The sequence below is a fragment of the Lemur catta genome, chromosome 3, assembly GCF_020740605.2.
Source record: "Lemur catta isolate mLemCat1 chromosome 3, mLemCat1.pri, whole genome shotgun sequence".
Lineage (NCBI taxonomy): Eukaryota > Metazoa > Chordata > Mammalia > Primates > Lemuridae > Lemur > Lemur catta.
The window spans coordinates 126,474,748-126,493,835 of record NC_059130.1 but is presented as its reverse complement, the minus strand read 5'-3'; the positions used below and the strand labels follow the sequence as shown (position 1 = coordinate 126,493,835).

Sequence of the window (19,088 nt, the reverse complement as noted above, 5' to 3'; positions counted from 1 at the left end):
AGGGTTCACACTCCGTATGGGAAGAGCCAGGGGAATTAGAAAGTCGTGCACTAGTATGTGTTGTGTTCAAATGCAATCAGCACCTACTTTATGTTTGTAACTTTTTTTTTTTTTTTTTGAGACAGGGTCTTGCTCTGTCACCCAGGCTGGAGTGCAGTGGTGTCATCACAGCTCACTGCAGTCTCAAATTCCTGGGCTCAAGCAATCCTCGTGCCATGCCTGGCTAATGCAAAAAAAGAATTTTTTTTTTAAGAGACAGGGTCTCGCTATGTTGCCCAGGCTGATCTCAAACTCCTGGCCTCGAGCTATCTTTAAGGTGAACTCTTACTATATTTATGTATATACAGCCTTGGAAACCTTATGAGAATTTTAGGAATAAACCATGTATATGTTTAATTGGCCTAGGTATGTGTCAGTTATTTAGTTGGGAAGATTTTGTTAATTCAAAGTGTTTAAAAAGAAGATAAAAATATACATATTATAAATATAGTGAAAAATATTTGAAGGTGGGCAAAAGACATGGAGACATTTTGTTGCAGACACACAGACAGTAAACACGCGGAGGAAAAAGTTCAACATCACTAGCTCAGGGAAAGGTAAACTAAGCACATGAGATATCACCGCACTCTGTGAATGGCTAGAATCAGACCCACAGTGACAACCCCACATGCTGGCAAGGATGCAGAGAAACTGATCCCACACACGTTGCCAGTGGCAGGGTGAAATGGTACGGCAGCCACTCTGGAGAGCTGTTTGACGGTTTCTTCAAAATCTAAACATGGGCCGGGCACGGTGGCTCACACCTGTAGTCCCAGCACTCTGGGAGGCCGAGGCAGGAGGATCGCTCAAGGTCAGTAGTTCGAGACCAGCCTGAGCAAGAGCGAGACCCCATCTCTACTGAAAATAGAAAGAAATTATCTAGACAACTAAAAATATACATATAGAAAAAATTAGCTGAGCATGGTGGCGCATGCCTATAGTCCCAGCTACTCGGGAGGCTGAGGCAGGAGGATTGCTTGAGCCCAAGAGTTGGAGGTTGCTGTGAGCTAGGCTGATGCCACGGCACTCACTCGAGCCCGGGCAACAGAGTGAGACTCTGTCTCAAAAAACAAAAAAACTAAACGTGCACTTACCGGATAACCCAGTAGTCACATTCCTGGCCATTTATTCATCTCAGAGAAATGAAAACTTATCTTCACACAGAAACCTGCATGAAATTGCTTGCAGCTTTACTCATAATGGGCAAACGCTGGAACAGCCAAAACGTCCCTCAGCAGGGGACTGGGTGAACCAACCTGTGGTGCAGCCACCACCCGGACGCTGCCCAGCTACGGACGGGACCCAGCTGTCCACACGCGCATGACCTGGATAGACCCCAGGGGCATTTGCTGGGTGAAAAACAGCTACTCTCAAAAGGTCATGCTGTGATTCCACGGATCTGACACTCTCCAAGTGACAGACGACGGGGCTGGAGCGCTGGCCACAGTGGACGGCCGGGCCTGGAGGGTGCGGGCAGGACGGAGGCTGGAGGGAGGTCAGGGGATGGAGCATTCTGTGGGGTGGCCACAGAAGCCACACACAGTGCCAGTGACGGTTTCCCGGTTGTGACTTCATGTGCGATGTGACTGCCGGGGAAGCCGGGTGGGGCACACAGGCTCCGTGGTCGGTCTCTGCCACGGCTGGGCACCTCTGCTCCGACTGGGCGTGGCAATCTCTGGGCCTTTGACTCACGTTCTTTTTCCTGTAATGTGGCTGTTCGCACGAAGTTTACAACCTGTAGATGAGTCATCACTGCAGAAAGAGGGGAAACTGAGGCAGAGCTCCCAACAGCTCCGAGGCTGCTGCTTAGAGCCCCAGGACCTGGCGTGAGGAGCTCGGCCGGCCATGGAGTCACCAAAACAGCCAGTCCCTGCCGAGGGGCTCCTTGGAGAGCAGGGCTTGTGTTGCGTCACCTGGAGAAGGCAGGTCCCTGGGGCTGGCGTGCCCGGGCTTGCTGGCTTCCTGCCCCCGAGGGGACCCGGTTATCTACACTTTGCTCCCGGAGGGGTTGCTCTTCCCAGCAGGCGGCCCCTTGGTTTCCATGACGAGGCCCTTGCGGCTTCCTGGGAAGGCGCTTGGTCTCCACGCAGCAGCTGCAGGAGCTGGATGTGCAGGGACAGGCAGGCTCGGACCCAGCCGGGCGCCCGGTGCCCCCACAGGGCACAGAGCCTGGCCTCGTCCCCCCATGGAGCCCTCTGCCCCCACTGCGCTGTCTGTCCGTCCCCCACCTGCAGGGGCCCGGAGGCGGGAGGAGCAGGTGAAGGTCGTTAGCTGTTCCCCGGGGAGGCTGGGTTGTCAGCCCGTTAATCACCTAATTAGGAGGAGGCTGTAAGTGCTGTTTACCTGCCACCCCCGCCCAGCCAGGGCCGCTCAGGGCTGGAGCTCAGTCCTACGCCCAGGCTTCCGGGCACCCCCCCTGGGTTGCCTGAGACAGGACAGCAAGGACGCTGTGCAGGAGGGGCTGGCAGAAGGGGCCTGGCCTTGAGGTCACTGTGCCTCCTGGTCCGAGCGGCTGGGCCCTGCTCAGCCCCTACCCTGACAGGTGACCAGTGTCACCTTGGCTGGGCCCTCCCAGAGCCTCAGGGGCATGGCCACACGGAGGCCAGTCCCCTCTTCAGAGATGGTCTCACCTGTTGCCAGCAAAGCCCCGAAGGCTGCAGGATGGCCCCACCCTCACGGCCAGCTGTGACTGGGCCATGGCTGCCTTTGGGGTTCGGCACCCCTGGCTGGGGCAGGAGGCTGCCCGGGGGCTCTCCCCTCGCCCAGGGGCCTGCGTGGGGCCTACATGGGGCCCTCCCGTGTGGGCTCAGCAGGCTTCATACCTGAGCCCCAGACTCTCACCTGAGGCCGGGCTGGAGGCGGCAGTCGGGGCATCTGGGCCGACCCTGGTCTCTGGGGGTGACGATTCCTGAGCCGGCCTGCAGGTGGCGCCTGTGCCCCGCGGGAGCCGGCCTGGACCACGCTGGGGACCACGTCGCTGCCCTGGGACCACGCGGGGGACCACGTCGCTGCCCTACGACCACGCGGGGGACCACGTCGCTGCCCTGGGACCACGCGGGGGACCACGTCGCTGCCCTACGACCACGCGGGGGACCATGTAGCTGCCCTACGACCACGCGGGGGACCACGTCGCTGCCCCGGGGCACCCTGACACCGGCACAGGGGGAAAGTCGGGCCGTGTGGGCCTGAGACCTTTCTGGGGAGGGTCTGAAACGGGGTTCCCAGGGTCCGGCTGCTGCGCCTCGCACTGAAGAAGTGGGGGTGCCCTGGAGTCGATGCCGAGGCAGCCCTGGCCCAGGCCGAGGTGGGTTGGGGAGAAGGGACCCCACCTTCAACCTGTGACCCCAGCTCCTCCTTCCAGAAGCCCCACCCAAAAGAACCTGCAACACCAGCCCCACAAACCCCAAACCACGGCTTCCCGGTGTCCCCCAAACCCTCGCCAGCCCCTCAGAGTCCTGGGCCCCATCACACCCTCCCTGCGACACGGTGCCTCTGTGACCTCTGCCCCCTGGGGCTGTCTTCCCGCTGCTGACGTCACCCCTCTCGTGACACCAAATCCCACCCCACCCCACCCTGAATCACAGGGCCCCCGGCCCCCCTGGGGGGTCCCTGCTCAGTGCTGGGCCTGGACGGTGGGGGGGGTCTGGGCCACGGGTCAACAGCAGCTCACGCTCGTCCTGTGACGGACACCAAGGGACCAGCGTGTGGGGCAGACGCCGGGCCACACACCCAGGACCCCCACGCGGGGGCCACCGGCCGTCCCCGGTGCCCCACTGGTGGCCTCTGTGCACCGGAGTCGTTCATCCTCTCAGAAATGCGCTGGCACTGGCTCACCGCGGGGACCCCTGTAACTCACAGGGCTCGGCCCGAGCTTTGGTGCCGTAAGGATGTGATTTAATTAAATGCGACATAAACGGAGGGAGTGAGTGCAAAACTGGAGCTGCTTTATGAAAATAAGTCGAATGCTTTGAAAAGGCTGGACGAGGGCGCGTCCCAGCACTTCCGTGGAAGGAGCCGTGAGCGGCGGGCACGTGGCAAGGCCGGGGCGGCCCCACGGCGGACGGTGGGGGTTGAAGCTGGAACAAAACGTGGATCTTTTCCAAACTCTTCCCTCTTTGTGCTGTTCACCAGCCACTGGCCGGCCCACCGGCAAAGCCAGCCAGCCCAGGAACGGGAGAACCACTTCCTGCAAAGTGAAACCGGGGCAGGGCCCGGCCACGGGCCCAAACCCAGGGCCACAGGCTGGCAGCCTCCGGGCATTTGCCACGTGCCACCCCTCCCCACGGGGACTCCCTGGACAAACACAAGAGTGACCAAAGGCACTTTCCAGATGGGGTTAAAAGGGCCGGTGGCTTGGTCTGGGTGATCTCTCTGGCATCCCTCCCCGGGGCAGCCGGCCCCTGCGGACGCCCAGGCAGGAGCCCGGGACAGGCGGAAGCAGAGCTCCTGAGCTGAGCTTTGGGATCCCGGCTGCCCCCCCCCGCCCCCGCATGCCGCCGTGGCAGCCTCCTGCCGCGTGAGTAGCTCTGGGCCCCTGAGCCACAGGAGCCGGGGGACAGACAGCCCTGTTTTCGGCCACTGACACAGCAGCAGGAACCAGCACCAGCTGCCGCGTGGGTTCCGGGTGCCGGCGGTTGGCACAGCTGCTGCTCCAGAGCCCCGGTTGCTGTGCTGTGTCCGCCTTGCCGGGGATCTGCCACATCGCTGACCTCCGGTCTGGGCGGTGCTTCCACACACCCCACACTCGCTGGGGTCTCCCCAGGCCGCCCCCTCTCGCCCATGGGAGACTCACAGCTCCGAGCTCCCACCAGGGAGTCGGCTCTGCCTTCCGGAGGCTTTGCCTGCGTGGTCAAGGCACCAGCCCCGCACGGGCCGGGGCAGGGCGGCCCAGGGGAGACAGCGTCCGGCGGCAGCCGAGACCCAGGTCCAGCGTCCCCCACACCTGCTCGGCCGCCCCAGGCTCCTCCGACTTTAGGCCCATTTAATACGTAACCCTGAGCACCGAGCCCCACCCTGGGCACCGAGCCCCACCCTGGGCAAACATTTGTTTGGCAAATAAGCCTCACCAGGACGAAGGCCACAGAGGGAGTCTCGCAGCCGTGTTGGCCGTGAGCAAACTGCCGGCCGACCGGCCCAGGAAGGGTTTTCCCGCCCGGGGAGGCGGGAGGGGCGTCTGGAAGGGGGGCAGGGTGGGAGGCCTCGGCCACAGACCCCCTGCACAGAGGGGCGTGGGGAGCCCCGTGGCTGGGATCCGGGCCGCTGGCCTGCGTGGGCGTGGGACACATGCTGGTGGCCCCACACCCCTGAGCCTGGCCTCCGCGTTCCGATGGGGCGATAACTCCAGCAGCCTCGGGTCAGAGGCTGTGGCCGGAAAGACGCCCGCGGGAGGCGCCCAGTGAGCCGGGGCTGAGCTCTGGCCCCCAAAGGCTCTCCAGCCCTGCGGTCACTCGGCCCCCACCCCAGGCTCTGGGGACCGTGGGGGGGGTGTCTGCGCCCACAGGCCTCTTCCCCAGGCCTGAGTCTCCCTTGAAGGGCCGAGGCGTGTCCTGGGCCCCCAGGCACCTGGACTCTGAGGCCAGGAAGGGGCCTGCATCTGGGCAGGGTGAGCTCCCCGCGGGGCCCCCACAGCGGGCAGGCGGCGAGGGCAGCCTGGGGCTGGTTAATGCTTAGCCTCCGCCTGAGCCTGCACTGCGGCAAATCACCCCCTGCCCAGGCCAGGAGTGGGAGGCCGGGCAGACTCCGTTCTCACCCAGACCCCCGGGGGTCCCTGGCAAGCACAGGCCCTCACTCTGCTGTGTGTCACGTGCTCTTGGAGGGGACGCAGCCCCGTGAGGCCACCCCACATGCTGCTGGAGAGCCCAGCCCGGCAGGAGGGGCAGCTCCGGGGCCCAGGAGCCTGTTCCCAGCCGGGGCCACTCGCCTACTGGGAAAGAGACCCCAAGTTTGCTGCTGCAAATGAGACGCATGACAGCTTTCAAATGAGCAAAAGCCCAGACAGGGCCTGAGCGGCTCCTTGAACACAAGCACCAACAGGGTCGTCAGCTCGGGGCCTCTGGGGAGGATGGAGGCAGGAGGGAAATGGAGGCAGGAGGGAAGTGGGGGAGGGGAGGCAGTGGGGGCAGAGGCCCAGCCCAGCCCAGAGCCGGGAGAGCAGCAAGGGGGGGGGCACAGTGCCTGCCCCTCCCCCCCCAGGGCCGGGACCCCAGGACTTGGCCCCACAGCCTGGGGGCTGCTCCTGACCGGACCTGGGACCAGCACCTGGCGCACCCACACCCCGGCACGGCCCCCGGGGTCTGGGGCGCCTGCTGGGGTCCCAGTCTTGCCCCCGGATGGCACAGTGGACGCAGGACAGGCCACTCCCTGTAGCCCCCGAAGGCAACTGAGCAGCCCCGTCAACTCCACACCGTGTGGCCAAAACCCGCTGTGGTGCGAACATAATAACGGTAAGGCGGGAAATACGCCACCGCCCTGCACGGATGAGCACAGGGGATGTTTAACCCTGAGTTTATTCCTGTCTACGCACAGGAAAGTTCGTGAGGAGACAGCAAACTGTGTCCCTTGCCCTGGCAGGGAGAAGGGGGCTCGACCGTGAGCCCCGAGGCCTTCTGAGGTTGCATGAACTTGGGACAGCCCTGGGGACCTGCGGGGGGGCCTCCTCCATCCCCAGAGTCCCTGCTGCTTGGCGCGGCTGCCGGGCTCCACACGCCCCATGCCTGGGCCCCGGAACTGCGCGGGCAGGTGCCTGGCAGGAGCTGCTGCCATCTGACCCTCTGGCTGACCCTGGCCTCCCTGGACTTGGATAAGCGGGTGCTGGGCACGTTTCTCCAGCCACTCCCTGTCCCGCCGAGGCCAGACAGTGTCCTCCACAGCCAGGGGACCCTGCTGACCTGTCCTCAGCCACCTGGCCCTGGCGGCTGCCTCTCAGGGGCAGGAAGGTGGCATGGCCATGCGCACACACCTGCACACAGACATGCACTCAAGCCTGCACACACATGGGCAGACACCCGCTCTGAAGCATCCTCCCCGGCGGCTGACCTGTGTCCCTGCTGCCACACACACTGGGGGACATCGCCAAGTCCAGACACAGATGCCCCCAACTCCTCCGTGAGCTGAAAGAGCCTCCCCGTGGGAGCTGCCTGGACGTCTGACATGGCCGTGAGCACAGGGGATGGTCCAGCTGCGCAGGACAGAGAGCTGGACGTGGCTGGTGGGTCACCAGGCTCGGACACCTGGCCCCGCCGTCAGCCCCAGGGCCGGTCACCAGGCCCTGTCCTGGCCCTCGCCGGGTGTCTGTCCAGGGCACAGCCGCACTGCTGGCCCGAGGGGCAGGGCAGCCCTGCTTGGGAAGGGGCTGTGATTTCAGCGTGTGGGCTCCTTCCAGCCTCCTCTGACCCTGTGCTCCCTGCTCCTTCCAGGGCTGGCCCGTCTCCGCCTCGCCCAGCTCTTGCACACGTATGTTTTCCCACGGGTCCCATCCTCTGCCCCGGCCGGTGGCAACATCCCTCGATCTCTGGCCTCACCCGCCCCAGACCCACCTGCCGTACCTGCCCCGGCTTTCCACACTGGCTCTGTCCACTGGGCCCTCTTCCCTCCCAGGACCACTGTCCTCACTGCCACCCCTGTCAGCACACTGTCCCCGAGACCCCCGCCCCACCACCGTTTCTTTGTTGGGCCCACGTGTCACCCCTGCATCAAAGCCCTCACAGCCCAGACCTGGTCTTCATCCTTTGCTGTCACAGACTTGGCCGGAGTGAGGACGGACTCGGGGTCCTCCTCTGCCCCGTGTCCCCCAGGGGGGCTCATTCACGGCTGTGGCTTTGGCAGCCACTGAGAAGGGGCATGAGGTTTGCTGGCTCGGCCCTGGGCAAGGGGCACACCCCCGAGCCCCGGCAGGTGCGCCCCGCTGGGCTCATGCCTTTCACGTGCTTGCGAGGCCGTGTGCTGGTCCCGCACAGCAGCTTCACTGATTTGAACACATTTTACGGGGCAGACGCTTTAAGTTTGCTTCTCCGATTCTGGAGGTGCCGGCACGTCCCCAAGCGCAGCTCCCGGGCGACGCTTCCTTGCGCGTGTGAGCGTCTGGGGAACCTGCGTGTTCTTTAATGTTCTCCGAACGTCTTAGAGATTGTGCAGTCAGCTTTCTTCCCGCATGTTTTCCAGCGGAAAAGATATGTTTTCTGTCCCCTGTAGGTGATGGCTGTTTTCTGAAATGCCATCTCCCTCCTCGGTGCCTGAAGTCTCCTTCCTGGGAATGATGTAGACTTTTCCCCCCCAGTACTTTGAGTTGCTGTTTTATGATGCAAACATGTTGAAACACCGTCGGAAGTCACACTCCTCAAAGCACCACGAAGTCACGGTGAGGACTGCCCCAGCGGCCCCTCGAGCCCCCCCGACGTCGGGGAGGGGTCTGCCTGCAGAGCCGAGCTGCAGGGCAGAGGCAGGTGGGCTTGGCTCAGGCTGCCCCGAGGGATCAAATGCAACAGTGAGTTAAAAATAGAACATTGGGGTCAGACACACTTTGTCCTGGGGAGGCCAGGAGGGTTCCGTAGATTAAAGGGAAAAATGTGGTCACTTCAACTGATGAAGAAAAGGCTTCTAATAAATTTCAAAACCTACTTATGGCTTAAATACCTCTCGGCAAGCTGGGGACAGAGGGGAGTTCACTGACATGGTAAAGTTCACACACCGAGCCCCACAGCAAACGCTACACTGAACGGAGAAACTTCCAGCACGTTCTCTTGAAATGGGATCGGGTCGGGGGCTCCCTCCCCAGCGTGGGCTGCTTAACCCAGTGCCCGGGCCGGGGCTGGGGCCACCGTCCGGAAAGAAAAACGAGAGGCACAGGGCTCCTAAGAGCAAAGACCTGCAGAAGGTCCGTCCGTCTGCCGAGGGTGGAGTCGACTAGGGTCGGAGTTCACAGGTTGCTGAACAGAGTGACCCCCGGGAGCCGGCGGCATCACCGCGAAGGCACTGAGCAAACTGACACCACACGGCTCTGCCCATGTGGCCACCAAAGCCCTAGAGACGAGGGTGGACAGGTCACCGGGGGCCGGGGAGGGGTCTTGGGGAGCCGGTGTTCAGTGGGGTGAGCGTCGGTCGGGAAGACCGAGAGCGTCGAGACGCTGGCGGGGCCGTGGACGCACCCAACGCCGCTGAGCTGCGCACCCGGAAAGGCCAAAACGGTAAATTTTATGCTATTTATCTTTTACCCCAATAAAGAATCAATAGTGCTAACGAAGTCAGACACGAAAGGCCACATCCTGTGTGACTCCATTTCTACGCAACGTCCAGAACCCAGACTGGCAGCCGTGGGACTTTCTTTGGGGCGATGGAAATGTTCTGGAAGCCGACAGCGGTGGTGGCCACACAAGGTCGTGAATGTGTCAAAGGTCCCCGCAACGCACACTTCAAGGCGGTTAATTTTGTGTCCTGTGAAGTTCATCTCAATTTTTAAAATGCAAAAAACGTCAACAGTGTTGTTCACCCCAGCAATAAACAATCAGGAAAAAAACCCGGAATTCACAATGGCAAGAAAAACTATGAAGTACCCAGGAATTGACGTGAGCGAGAACACACGAGCCTCGGTGGAGAGAGCTGGGCAGGGCCGGACGGGAGGCGGCGTCCTCTGGGCGGGAGAAGGGACGTCGGCCAGAGGTCGGCTCCTCCTGACCCGTCAGTGCCGTGCAAGCCCCTTCGAGGGACAGCTGGAGATTTTACAGCAACTAGTAGATTCTCCCTGAAACGTATGGGAGAAAAGGCGGGAATAACTAAGTAACCGCTAACAAGAGAAAAAAGAGGGGAGCCAGCTCTTCTGGATTTGGGGCACCCAACGCAGTGAGCCCCACACAAACTGATGGCGTCGGGTGGACACAGACGGAGTGGGGTGGGGTCTGGGACGGACCCTCGCGCTTAACAAGCAACGACGGAGCCGTGCGAGTCCGCGGTGCTGGCTTGTGCGAGACGGTGTTGGGGAACAGGCTCAGGACACGGAGTGAAACCAAACCGGGTCCCCCGGGCAGCGCGTCTGAGCTGCCCACGGTCTGAGGACGCCAGGGCGGAGCCCAGATGGGAACCCAGGGAGAGGGTGGAGAGGATGCCACGGACAGACCTTCACACTCAAACAGGAGGCAAAAAACGGATGCATTTGGTTATATCAAAATCAAGGCTTTCCGATCAAAGAAGGGTGACACGGCAGAAGGGAGATGTCACCTGGGATGTTCTCGTCCTGCAGGGTGGCTGTCGGGGACCACAGCAGCCCCACAGCACAGGTGAGAAATGGGCCGAGGCCCTGAGCAAGCGTCTTCCCCAAAGGAGGCCCCTGAGCGCGTCCCAGCCCCCGGCAGCCAGAGACACGCCAACTAAAAGGCCAGGAGGAGCTGCCCTCCCAGTCGCAGGGCCTCTGCGGAGCCGCGGTGCCCGTGTGGGCCATGGCGGGCGGCCGGCGCGGGGACACTCCATGGCGGGTCTGCGACTGGCACGTCACCGGCCCGCTCTGTGCACCAGGCCTGGTCCTGGGCAGACGCTGCCCGCTGGCCACGGGTTCCCGTGGGGTGCCCGGCAGTTTGTTCCCTGTGGGGGCCTACGGCGCTGCACCCCGCTGGGTCGCAGGGCGCTGGGAAGGAGAGATCACAGTGCCACAAGGACCGGGACCCTCCTGAGCCTGCATCGGCCCCTCGGCACACAGGGCTGTTCCCAGGGCGCCTGTGGCTGGGGGGCAGGACTGAGCAGGGGCCCCCGGGAGCCACCGGCCCCTCATGCTCCCAGCAGGGGGTGACACGCGGTCGGTTGAGCCACTGCCACTGCCGCCACCCCCACATCCCCACGGTGGTGTCAGGAGGCTCTGGTGGCCCTGGTGGACGGGACGCTCCCCACGTGGGGTCTGCGGCTTGCCTGTCCCACAGGGTCTTTTCAAAGGAAGAGTCTGGTTTCGGGCCTTGAGTTTCTCAGCTCACCAGTGTGACAGCCACTTGGGGCAGGGCTGGCTGGGATGTCACCTCCCCTGTCATGGCTGGAGGAAAGGTGGCCACAGGGCCCACGGGCCCTCTGAGCAGCCCCTGTCACGTCCAGCCAAGAGCCCTGGGGTTGTCACTGCCAATGCTCCCCTCTGGGGCCCGGGACAAGGGGCCAAGTGGCCCCACGGAGGGTGAGGAGCAGCCTGCAGTCGGGGTCACAGGGCCTGGCCTCGGACCAGCCCAGAGCAAGCCCCCCAGGTCGGCCGTGCGCTGGTGGGGGCAGGTTATGGGGGTGGTGCCCCGTCCAGCAGTTTCTGAAACTAGAAGCTGCCAGAAAGGAGTCTCGGGCGTGGGGTTACGGCTGCGGGTGGGGTGCGGGTGGGGTGGGCGGTTGGAGCCGGCTCGACACCCAGTGAAGTGTTGGGGAGCAGCTTCCACCCTGCCAGGAAGCACAAGCCCCGCCCTGGGCCCGGAGTGGGAGCCCCGTGAGATGCCCGCGGCTCCCCCGGGGAGCGTCCGTCCCGGGGGTCCCACCTGGCCAGGTCTTGGGGCCCCTTTCCCGTCCTCCGTTCTGTGGCACTTCTTTCTTGCGTTTCCCGGGCGGCTTCCCCTGTCATGACCGTGTGTTTACTTTAAAACGAAAGCCCCTTGGCATTCCTGTGCGGACGGACACGGTGCACAAGCCCGTCCTTGCTCAGAGCAGAAGTTAAAAATTATTCAACACAGAATTCCTGGGCTGTGGAGCCGCGGCCGCCTGTACCAGGCAAAGGTTTCCACCGCATTCCGCTGGCCGAGGCCGCGATAAGGCAGCGAGACGCCCCGGGACCCCCCAGCCGCGCCGCCCCCACGGACCAGGTAGGACCCAGGCTCTGCCGGAGCCCCCAGGAGCGTCCAGGGACAGCGGGTCTCAGGGTTGGCCGAGAGCCCCCCGGCCACTGCCGCGTCTGCCCCTCACAGCCCTCGGGGCCTCCTCGGTGTCTGGGGGGGTCTGTTTCCAGGCCGGGTCAGGCCTGGGGTCCCAGCCAGCAAGCACAGGCGCGTGTCGTGGGCACTGGGGCCCCTGGGAGAGGACAGTTGCTGCAGAGGGGTCTTCCAGGGAGCCCAGCGCGTCTGCCATTGGTGGGGGGGTCGTGCTGGGGCGGGAGGGGCCTGTGCTGCCGGGTGGGCCCTGCCTGGGGCCACACAGGCTGACGTGGCTGTGCGGAAAGGCCACGGGGTGACCACGTGCCCCCGGGAGAAGTCGGGGGCCCTGGGCCCTGGTGGTGACTGAGGGAAGATGGGGCGCGAGGGAGTCCGAGATGCCGGGGTCCTCCCTTCCTGGTGGAGCTCGTGCGAGGACCGGTGCCTTCCGTGCGCCCAGACGCCGGGCGCGAGAACCACCCCGTGGGCGTGGGGCGTGGGGCGGCAGGGCAGGACCCGGCTCCCTTTGTCAAAGCCGACGTGCGGCCCATGGAGACTCCGAGCCAGGTGTCAGGCTAAGACGCAGGATGCTCCCCTGGGCCGCGAGTGGCCACGGGACAAAACGGGCCGTGGAGGCCGCGCCCCGAGAGCAAGGTGGCGGCGGGGAGGCTGCACTCGGCGTGGCCCCAGGAAGGGAAAGTTCAGGGCGTGGATGTTGTCCCGGCGACATCCCAGAGAGAGAGGGTGAGGCAGGTTAGGCAAGGAGAGAAGACACATCCTGGAAAGCTGTGCTGAGAACAGATAAGATCAGCGCGACCTTCAGCTGACCTTGACTTGCAGCGCACACCCCAGTATGGGCACACCAGTCCCGGGCCCGGAGCACAGAGCGTGCACAGTATAACGTTCGATTGTGTTCTGTGTCCGAGTGACACGGGCATGTTGTTGAAGTGTCGAGCATTTCTGCGAGGTGGGGACAAACACAGCCGCCCCGCCCCGGGCCGCCCAGGCCGCCTCTCCTATCCTGGGCGGGTCCGTGGTCTCACTCTGACCAAGGACGTGATTAAATGGACACATTGAGGCTGCGGTTTCAGGTATTACCTGCTGAACTCACCCTGGGGAAGATGCTGTTTGCCTTCCGCGCCTTCCGGGCTCCCCACCGCGCACTGGAGTTCCCTGGCTTCCCCACAGACTTGCGCCGTCCATCTGCGGTTACATCCGACTCTCCCGGGCCGTGGTGGGCCGTGGTGGGCCGTGGGGGGCCGTGGCTACTTGTTCTAACCCGAGCACTTGTGCTGTTTTCCATGGAGTTAATCATTCCTTTCTTGTTTCTTGTCGGCTGAGTTTTCTCTGCTGAACTCATTACTGACTGTCCACGGACTCTTCCCCTGTGACCTACCTCCAAATGCACGGGGTGTGTCTGAGGAGTCTGGGGCTAGCCGGGTCCCCTGGTCTGTGGCAGGGTTGGCCTCTCGGGACTGTCGTGGTCTCCATCCCAAAACTCCCGTGGCTTCTCCCCTGGTCGGATTTCCCTGGACCCCTTGCTTCCTCCTCCTTGGTTCACTCCCTGTTTTGCTGGAGCACGTCCTGCGGTAGCTTCCTGGGAACGGGCACATGGGAGGCACATGGGAGGCACACGGCTGTCAAGTGCCTTGGCTCCTCCCGCTGGCCTGTGACATGGCGTGGCCGGCTGTGGAATCCCGGGAGGTCACCCAGCGCCTTCCAGCCTCCAGGCTGCCCCTGGTGAGGCGACGCCACTTCGATTCCTGGTCCTCAGTGTAAAACCTGTTTTTATCGTTTTTGCTGAGAGTTTTTGGGGCCTTCTTTTTGTCTCCATGTCCTGACATTTCAGGAACATGGATCTTGGTGTGGCTTTATTTTCTTACCTTCCACCAGGTGCTTAGTGGCTCTTACAGTCCAAAAATTCCTGCCTTCCGGTTCCAGGGAATTTTCCTGAACTGTATTTCCTCCCTCCTGTGTTTTTGTTCTCTCCTTCTGTGAGTAGTCTTGGGATTCGGACCCGGTCCTCCAACCACCTTTTCTGTTTCATTTCTTTGTCTCTCCACTTCGCTTTCAGGGGAGTCTTCGCTCTATACCCCCAACTCTTTCTGTTCTAGCTCAATTCTAGCCATTTCCACAACAACTCTATTTTCTCTTTTCTGAGGATATGAATAATCGCTGTATTTTCTTTTTTAAGTTTTCCTCTCCTTGCATAAATTCTTTCTGGAGAGAAATCTGAATTTTCTTGTAGTCACATTTACTACATCAAAGTTAAAACTTGAATATGTTTAAAATAGCAAAGTAGCCCACAAACAAATCAGCAGTTTTAACTCAGATGGCAAAGGTTAAAATCGACATTGTGCGACGAACGCTTATAAATTGTCGAGGAAAGGACAAGACGCTCTACGGAAAGTCCACGAGTCTCTGGACCAGAAGCAAGCGCAGAGCACTGGCCGTCGGGGCGGCAGGGACCACAGGCCCAGCGTCAGCTCCCTGCGGGGACAGGGGGTCCCTGCACGCCTTGTGGCAGTGGGAGGGTGGGAGGGGCCTCCCTGGGAGCGAGCGGCTGCGCCTGCCGGCAGGGCCTGGGTGGGCACCACACCTTCATCAGAGGTGAGCAGCGCTTGGGATGTGTTCACTGGCACAAAGGAGAGAGGGCAGCAGCTGCTGTCGGGGGCTTGCTGGGGGGAGCCCCTGCGAGCTGGTCACAGCAGCTAATCTCCAGCGCCTGTAAACCTCGGCTCTGCTGGGTGCTTGCAAGGACATCCACGCAGGGTTGTCAGGTCCAATGAGGGCGTCCAGGTCCCACCTGGGCGTCCAGGTCCCGCCAGGGTGTCCAGGTCCCACCAGGGCATCCAGGTCCCACCATGGCGTCCAAATCCCACCCAGGTGCCGGTGCAGCGTCCTGCAGTGCACGAAGGGAAGCAAAGTGAAGTCCTCCGGGAGGCCTGGCTGGGTGTGTGGGGTGTGTCTTAGCTTGGGCTGCGGTAACAAAATACCACGGCCCAGGGGCCTAAGCAATAGGAGTGTGTTTTCTCATGGTCTCAGGGTCCTGGAGGCTGGAGGTGCAAGACCGAGATGTGGCAGGGCTGGCTCCTCCCAGGCCTCCCCCGGCTTGCAGACACCAACGCCTGGCTGTGTCCTCTTTTACGGGGACACTAGTCAGACTGGATCACGGCCCCAACCCTAACAGCCTCTTTCAAGGCCACCTCCTCGTGCTGGCCCCGTCTCCAAACAGTCGTGCTCTGAGGTCCTGGAGTCAGGACTCAACTATGAGGTCTGGGGCACAGCCCGGCCTGTGACAGGCGTTGTCACGCAGCCCCGGCCACCCGGGGGGTCCGCAGAGGGAGCCAGAGGTGGACGTGTGTACACACCTCACTCTCGCACAGCCGGGAAGGAACGAAGTGTGTTCCGGAGTGCGTGCGTGTGTCACGCGCAGGGTTTCGTGAGGAGAGACCCAGACGCGAATCCTGGGGGCTGCTCCCCAGGGAGCAAACAGCGGAGGGGCCGTCTCGCCCACGCGCTCACAGCGGGGGTCTGTGCCTGTGGGTTCACGCAGAGATAATTAAAAACGCTGCTTAAAGAAAAAGCAAAGAGAAGAGGCACGTGGTCAACGGAGCAGGCGGGGGCTGTCGGCCCAGTGTCCCTGCGGGTCCTTCCCAGTGGGGTCACCCTGAGGGTGAAGCTCCAAACGCCCCTTGATGCACAGGGGCGTGCGTGAGGGGTGCCCCCACCCCAGAACCCCACCCCAGACCCCCACCCCAGCCCCTGCCCCCGCCCCCGCCCCTCAGCAGCTGCTGCTTTGACCCCAGGGTGGGCAGAGCCGGGTGCCTGGGGGAGCAGCCAGGGCAGCAGTGGGACAGGCCCTGCCGGAGTGTAAGGTTTCACTTCCTCCCTGCAAGATTAACCCCACCGCCCTCAGCCCCTCTCTGTGGCGCCCCAGGCAGAGAGCCGGCACTTTCCCTCTGGGCTGGCAGCTCTGGAGTCCCAGGGGTGGAGTTCTCTGGAGTTTGACGGTGGGTCGTTGATCGGGAAGGGAAGCGTCCTAGAGTACAGAGTCTGTGTTTCGTTTTCCTGAAAAAGGACGATTCGACTAGTTTGTTCCCTGCCCTGAGTGCTGGGTGTGTGAGAGCTTAGGGGCCAGGACGCTTTGAGGTTTTCTCATCCCCCTGAGAAACAGCCTCCTGTAAACGGCACAACCAGGGCATCACCCCCCTGCGAAACCGAGACCCGGGCCTGGCTGCGATCGGGCCTGGCTGCGAGGCTCTGCCCGGCCACCACCATCCGCCGCCGCACGCCGCCCCACAGTCGGGGCAGATCACAGCGCCTCGCTCTGTAAACCCGTCCTGCCCCGTCCTGTGCCAGTGACGTCCTGTTCCTCCCCTGGGTGTCCCGCAGTGCCCCAGCCCGCAGGCGGCCCCCGGGGGAGGCAGGGTCTCCGCTGTCCCTGCCCTGGCAGAGCCCTCAGCGTGGCCCTGGGCACCTTCCCCAGCCCCTCACGGTCACAGCAGGCTGGGCCTGGAGGACCCTGGGGGTCCCCCTCACGCCATGGGCACCGGCTCTTCCCCGTGTCCTGCTGAGCCGGTGCCCAGCGCCCACGTGAGGGTCCACGCCCGGCGTCCAGCGTGGTGCTGGTGGAGCCGGCCCCCGGGAAGGAGCACTCGTTGGCAGGGTGGGGGCTTCATGGCAGGGGTGGAGCCCGCAGAAGCAGTGGCCCAGGCGTGAAGGGGACGTAGGCCCAGCTGAGGAGGGGCCGGCTGACCACGGAGGCCGGGAGGGCAGGACGGAGGCCGGGAGCCAGGTCTGTGCCCAGCGCTGACCTCGGCTCAGACCTCGAGGGCCGAGCTCCGGCCTGGCAGCCCTTGAGGCTGCGGCAGGAACGGGACGGCCTGGCGTCCACACTGTCCCCTCCATCCAGAGACGCGTCCTGTGCCCCTCCCTCCCCCGCCCGCACACCCAGCCCCGGGCCCTGCCGCCCCCACTGCCCGCCCGCTCAGGCCTGTCCACCCACGCTCTCCTTCAGGGCTCTGGGCCTGGGAGGGTGTGTGGGCACAAGGCCTCGCGCAAACCCCGTGAACCCATCACGAGTGACCCTCTGTCCCCTGCCCTGTTCCAGACACCACTCTGGCCCCGCGAGAGTGGCCTGGGGCCATGCCCCAGCCCTGCCTCATTTGAGACCTCAGCTCTTTTGTGACCGGTGGGCCCCTCGCCAGGTTCCCTGGAGGCTGAGGAGGGGGCCAGCGTCCAGCAGCCCCTGCCGACCACTGACCCCACTGCCCCCAGTGGGTCCCGGCTGACCTCGCCAGTGGCTTCAAAGGGCTTTAACCTCCATGGTATCAGGTGGGGCCAAGGCCTCCTCTCCTGGGAGACCCCCAGACCCCCTCGATCCCACCTCCCAAGGCAGGCGTTTCAGCCACTGTCCCACGGCAGGGGACAGTCTCTGACCATCCCCTGGGGCCGCTGTCCCCCAGGGGATCCTGGGCCGCCGTGTCGTTTGGGCCTGCTTGAGACCACCCCAGGCCAGGACCGAGGGTCTTGCCGCCTCCCTCCCCAGGGAGGGGCCTGGAGTGTGGAGCGGGAGGGGCCTGTGTGTTTGCCAAGTTCCCACGGGGTCAGTTCCCAGCAGGCTGGGCAGGGACCCTTCCCTGCTCTGCGGGTGGGGCTTTCCATGTGCTCCTCCAGCGCTCCTGTGTGGATCGTGCATGCACACGCGTGTCCCATCCTGAACACGCCTCCCGAAGTGGGGGCCCAGAGGCAGTCGGGGGTCCACTCATGGTGTGAGCCCCATCCGGGGGGGAGGCCGGCCCCTGCCCTCCACGGAAGCGAGGAGGGGCAGCCGATGCTCCCAGCGTCCCTGTGCCCGGGGCCGGGCAGGGCTGCTGCTACCACTGGGCCTGTGGCCCTGCAGGGACCCGGGCGGGGTGGGGGGGGGCAGGCGGACACGGAGTTTCAGGGGATGAGTAGAGGTGACTTTGGAGCCTCCCTGCCCTGGGGAGGGGGCCAAGTGGTGGCAGGTGGTGGGGAGCAATGGCCACTTTGTAGCGGGGCATGAGAGGTCAGAGGGCGTGTGATGTCACAGGTGTCCCTGTCAGAAGGCAGCGTGGCAGAGGCCAGGCGTGGGCGGTCGGCCCTCAGCCTCGTAAGAAACCCGTCAGCCCAGCGTGACGTCCTCACTGACCCGTCCCCCCCGTTGGGGCGCGGGGTGGGGGCGTCACCCGAGAGAAGCTGTGGGCAGCTGTGGGCACGGTGGACAGAGAACACCTGGGGGCCGAACTGGCTGCCCTCGAGGGCAGGCTGGGATGGGCAGGGGACCGTGATGAGGGCCCCCGGGACTGTGGGGGCTCCTGGGGTGCTGAGCACAGACGACCCAGGGCTGGGGGTGCCGTTAGGGCCACAGGCCAAGGCCAGGGCTTTGAGGGTGCACCCTAAAACTTGCTGGGGAGCAGGATCCAGCTCACAGAACTTTAGAACCGGCAGATGGGGTGCGGGGGGGCTGCGGAGCCCGTTGCCCCAGAGTGGTGGGGGCCCCGGCCCCCCCTGGGTGTCCCTGCGTGGGGGGCAGACAGGAGGGCGGATTCCTTTTCTGGTGGGACTCAGTGGTGGCCTCGAGCCTCTAGGTTAATTGGGCGCAGGTGCAGATCGCAGGCAAACAAAGGTGCGTTTGCCCTGCCGGCTTAACCCTTTCCCCGCTGCCCTGGCTGGGCCTGGGGGGAGCAGACCGGCAGGGGGACGTGCCCTGCAGCCAGGTGGTCGGCGAGGACTTGGCCCCACGTGCCTCTGTGGGGACGGTGGGGACCCCACACCCCTGGGGGGTGGTCCGGGCCCTGAGTGGGGGCAGGGACAGACAGGGCTGCTGGCGCCTGGACTCCATGGAGTCCCAGCTGTGCCACCTGTCTGTGACTCCTCGCCACACCCCTCCTTTGGTTTTCCGGCTAACAATGGGGTGCGGGTGCTTGGTGGCAGCGCACACCACCCGGGCACAGGAGGGACGGCTTGGGGGTGGGGAGCGGAGCTTTGCACAGGAAACCTGAGCCCCACCAGGTGCGGAGGAGACAAAGGGGGGCCGCCCCGCCCCGCCCCGCCCCTGCCAGTCAGTGCGTGGGGGGGTCCAGCTCTTGTCTGCTCAGGGCTGCCCCCCTGGGAAGGGCCAAGGGCCCCGTGGGCTGAGGGCTGGGGGAGAGGAGAGGCCCTGAGAGGAGC

General features: G+C 63.7%; 1 protein-coding gene and 1 long non-coding RNA gene across 2 annotated transcripts in view; both read left to right on the top strand.

The window, feature by feature from the left end:
- The first annotated feature begins 6,993 nt into the window (after positions 1-6,993).
- LOC123636033 lies at positions 6,994-8,589 on the top strand. Its single transcript, XR_006734278.1, has 3 exons — positions 6,994-7,246; positions 7,455-7,491; positions 8,230-8,589. It is a non-coding gene; the product is annotated as an uncharacterized LOC123636033 (long non-coding RNA).
- A 3,139-nt stretch (positions 8,590-11,728) lies between these two features.
- TTLL10 (tubulin tyrosine ligase like 10) overlaps positions 11,729-19,088 on the top strand; it is a 44,745-nt gene continuing 37,385 nt past the window's right edge. Inside the window, exon 1 of the mRNA XM_045546582.1 lies at positions 11,729-11,846. The gene's annotated coding sequence lies outside the window, so the exon portion shown is untranslated. The remainder of the gene's footprint in view (positions 11,847-19,088) is intronic.